This window comes from Salvelinus sp. IW2-2015, unplaced genomic scaffold (genome assembly GCF_002910315.2).
Source record: "Salvelinus sp. IW2-2015 unplaced genomic scaffold, ASM291031v2 Un_scaffold5157, whole genome shotgun sequence".
In the NCBI taxonomy this organism is placed as follows: Eukaryota; Metazoa; Chordata; class Actinopteri; order Salmoniformes; family Salmonidae; genus Salvelinus; species Salvelinus sp. IW2-2015.
In genome coordinates, this window is record NW_019946423.1 from 59,974 (window position 1) to 64,779 (window position 4,806).

General features: G+C 45.3%; 1 protein-coding gene across 1 annotated transcript in view; it reads right to left on the reverse strand.

Moving 5' to 3' along the window:
• The window catches only part of LOC112078018 (A disintegrin and metalloproteinase with thrombospondin motifs 14-like), a gene marked incomplete at its 3' end in the record, with an annotated part of 47,725 nt that extends 46,550 nt beyond the window's left edge, over positions 1-1,175 (reverse strand). The window contains exon 1 of the mRNA XM_070441915.1: positions 1,023-1,175. The remainder of the gene's footprint in view (positions 1-1,022) is intronic.
• Between the last annotated feature and the right edge of the window lie 3,631 nt (positions 1,176-4,806).

Genomic DNA, 4,806 nt, shown 5'->3' on the forward strand with positions numbered 1-4,806 from the left:
TCTACACTGGTGGTGTTCCCTTCCTCTTCTACCTTGTCTTCCTTCTTACTTCACTGGTGGCTGCCCTTCCTACCTTCTACACTGGTGGTTGTTCCTTCTCTCTACAGTGCTAAAACCAAATTACGCTTCTACACTGGTGTGTTCCTCCTTACCTTCTACACTGGTGGGTGTTCCCTCCCTTTACTTCTAGCTGTGGTCCTCTACTTCTACATGGTGGTGTTCCTCCCTTACTCTTCCACCTGGTGGTGTTCCCTTCCTCTACCTTCTACACTGGTGGTGTTTCCCTTCCCTTCCCTTCTACACTGGTGGTGTTCCTCCCTTACCTTTCTACACTGGTGTGTTCCCTCCCTTACTTCTCCACTTGTGGGTGTTCCCTCCCTTACCTTCTACACTGGTGGTTGTTCCCTCCTTACCTTCTACACTGGTGGTGTTCCCTTCCCTTAGACGTTCTACACTGGTGGTGTTTCCTCTCCTTACCTCTACACTGGTTGGTGTTCCCATCCCTGGTACCTTCTACACTGGTGGTGTTCCCTCCCTTACCCTCTTACACTGGTGGTGTTCCTCCTTACCTTCTACACTGGTGGTGTTCCCTCCCTTACCTTCTCACTGGTGTGTTCCCTTCCCTTACCTTCTACACTGGTGGTGTTCCCTTCCCTTCCTTCTACACTGGTGTGTTCCCTTCCCTTACTTCACACTGGTGGTGTTCCCTCCCTTACCTTCTACACGTGGTGGTGTTCCCTCCCTTACTTCTACACTGTGGTGTTCCCTCCTTTACTCTACACTGGTGGTGTTCCTCCCTTACCTTCTACACTGGGTGGTGTTCCCTTCCTTACCTTCTACACTGGTGGTGTTCCCTTCCTTACCTTCTACACTGGTGGTGTTCCCTTCCCTTCCTTCTACACTGGTGGTGTTCCCTTCCTTACCTTCTACACTGGTGGTGTTCCTTCCTTGTGGTGTGTGTGGTGTGTGTGTACGTGAACCCCTCCTCTTTCCACTACACTGGTGGTGTTCCCTTCCCTTACCTTCATTGTGGAGGTCCTCCCTTCTTTGGACTGGTTCCCTTTTGATGGCAGATCTCCTGTAGACCACATGGACACGACCTTTCACCTCCACATCCTGCTGACGCCTTCTCTAAAGGCTCGATGAAAAACTCCCCGTTATCAGTCCGGATCAGGCCTGCCTGGAAAAAAACACAGCTCTTCACATAATGTGGTTTAAAGTACTTAAGTAAAAATACTTTAAAGTACTACTTAAGTAGTTGTTTTGGGGGTATCTTTACTTTACGTATTTATATTTTTGACAACTTTTACTTTTACTTTACTACCATTTGCCTTAAAGAAATATTACATTCTTTTTACTCCATACATTTTCCTTGACACCAAAAAGTACTCGTTACATTTGTAATGCGTAGCAGGACAGAGGCACATGGTGCCAATTCATTGCCCTCTTACGACAGAACAATCCCAGTAGGGATCTACTGCCTCTGATCTGGTGCACTCACTAGACACAACATACTTTAGTTGTAAATGATGTCTGAATGTTGTGAAATTCAGACCCGCAAAATAAACATGTAAAAAATGTAATTAGCATTGGTTTGCTTAATATAAGGAATTAGAAATTATTTAATACTTTTACTTTTGATACTTAAGTTTATTTTAGCAACTACATTTACTTTTGATACTTAAGTATATTTTATATTTTAACCAATACTTTTAGACTTTTACTCAAGTATAATTTTTACTGGGTGACTTTCACTTTACTTTAGTTATTTTTCTATTAAGGTATATTTCTTTTGTCCCACATTAATTTAATCACATTAGTAACAGGCCTCTACATAGTACACAGGCCTCTATATTAGTACACAGGCCTCCACATTAGTACACAGGGCCTCTATTAGTACACAGGCCTCCACATTAGTACACAGGCCTCAACATAAGTACACAGGCCTCTCTACATTAGTACACAGGCCTCCACATAAGTACACAGGCCTCCACATTAGTACACAGGCCTCCACATTGTACACAGGCCTCCGAATTACTACACATGCCTCTACATTGTACACAGACCCTCTACATTAGTACAAGGCCTCTACATTAGTACACAGGCCTCGCGAATTACTACACGGCCTGTAAATTAACTACACAGGCACTACACAGGCCTCCGTATTACTACACAGGCCTCCGTATTACTACACAGGCCTCCGTATTACTACACAGGCCTCCGTATTACTACACAGGCCTCCATATTACTACACAGGCCTCCATATTACTACACTCAGTGTTCAGAGGTTATTGATTGGCCCTTCACAAGCCCTTAGCATCAGCCCAAGGTATGGAAACAAACACAACTTCCCCAGTATAATACCAGGCTGTATACTGTAACCCCAGTATAATACCAGGCTGTCCAGTATAATACCAGGCTGTATACTATAACCCCAGTATAACACCAGGCTGTATACTATAACCCCAGTATAATACCAGGCTGTATACTATAACCCCAGTATAACACCAGGTTGTATACTATAACCCCAGTATAACACCAGGCTGTATACTATAACCCCAGTATAATACCAGGCTGTATACTATAACCCCAGTATAATACCAGGCTGTATACTATAACCCCAGTATAATACCAGGCTGTATACTATACCCCAGTATAATACCAGGTTGTATACTACACCCCAGTATAGTATCTCTGGGAGTGGGAACCCACCTAAAGTGAACTATGTGGACACATAGATGAACATTGGCAGTAGAATGGTCTTACTGAAGAGCTCAGTGACTTTCAACATGGCACCATCATAGGATGCCACCTTTCCAACAAGTCAATTTGTCATATTTCTGCCCTGCTAGTGCTGCCCCGGTCAACTGTAAGTGCTGTTATTGTGAAGTGGAAACGTCTAGGAGCAACAACGGCTCAGCCGCAAAGTGGTAGGCCACACAAGCTCACAGAATGTGACCGCCGAGTGCTGAAGCGCAAAGCGCTTTAAAATCTTCTGTCCTCGGTTGCAACACTCACTACCGAGGTACAAACTGCCTCTGGAAGCAACGTCAGCACAAAAACTTTGTCTGGAGCGTCATGAAATGGGTTTCCGTGGCCGAGCAGCCATACACAAGCTTAAGACCACCATGCGCAATGCCATCCGTTGATTGGAGTGGTGTAAAGCTCGCCGCCATTGGACTCTGGAGCAGTGGAAACGCGTTCTCTGGAGTGATGAATCACGTTTCACCATCTGGCAGTCCGACAGGACGAACCTGGGTTTTTCTGATGCCAGGAGAACGCTACCTGCCCCATCGCATAGTGCCAACTGTAAAGTTTGGTGGAGGAGGAATAATGGTTTGGGGCTGTTTTCATGGTTCAGGCCCCTTAGTTCCAGTGAAGGGAAATCTTAACGGTACAGCATACAACGACATTCTAGACGATTCTGTGCTTCCAACTTTGTGGCAACAGTCTGGGGAACGCCCTTTCCTGTTTCAGCATGACAATGCACCCGTGCACAAAGCAAGGTCCATACAGAAARGGTTTGTTGAGATCGGTGTGGAAGAACTTGACTGGCCTGCACAGAGCCCTGACCTCAACCCAATCGAACACCATTGGGATGAATTTGAACTCCGACTGCAAGCCAGGGCTAATCGCCCAACATCAGTGCCCGACCTCACTAATGCTCTTGTGGTTGAATGGAAGCCCCCCAGTAATGATCCAACATCTAGTGGAAAGCCTTCCCAGATGAGTGGAGGCTGTTATAGCAGCAAAGGGGGGGACCAACTCCATATTAATGCCCATGATTTCTGAATGAGATGTTGGATGAGCAGGTGTCCACATACTTTTGGTCCTATTTTTTTAATTATTTCCCTTCTCTTCCATATCCATCCTTGAGTAATCTCCTCTCCTTTCAAGCTGTAATTGTAGAGGACCTTATAATTATCAATAGGAAGTTAGCCTACAGTGTATGGGGGAATCAGTGGGGAAATTACATAGGTCGAAATAATTGAGATAATTATTTCAACATTCAACAATGTTACTTTCAAAACTATTGGAAAACGTTTGACCGTGTGTTTTTCTCCAATCAAATTATATATCTGATTGTTCAGTCTAGCGTATCTATTCATACGGTTTTATTCAATAGTTTTAACAATAATAGTAAAAAAATTAAGGAGGAAACATTCAATTGTGGGGCTACTGTGAGGTAAACTCATTTTAAACCAATCACTGGAGAGGCAGAGGTCCATAATGACCTCTAAACTGTACAAAGGACACAAGACCAGCTCTCTCTCTCTAATGRGTCTCATCTCAACTCTGTATGACCCCTGCGAGTTTGATTCAAAGCAAAGAGAGAGAGATGGCAGAGCCCAGGGTCTTCCATGCTGGGTCTGAGACTATTTCATGAGTCCAGACTCCAGAGCCATGCCATCTGGCACAGTCATTTCTGCATGATTGTAGAGCACTCCTTTCCTTTCCTCTCCAATCCTCCCCTCTCTTCCACCCCTCTCCTCTCCCCCATCCACCCCTCTCCTCTCTCCACTCGTCTTCTCCTCTCTTCCTCTCCTCTCTCCTCCTCCTCTCTCCCTCCTCTCTCTCTCTCTCCTCTCTCCTCCTCTCCTCCTTCTCCTCTCTCTCTCGCTTCTCGCTCCTTCTCCTCTCCTCTCCTCTCCTCTCCTCCTCTCCCTCTCTCTCTCCTCTCTCCTCTCTCCCTCTCTCTCCTCCTCCTCCTCTCCTCTCTCCAGACTATAAATTAACCATTTCAGTTCCCAGTAGTTTGATGGATGCAATCCCATGACAGAGAAAGTTAACAATTCTCTCACATGT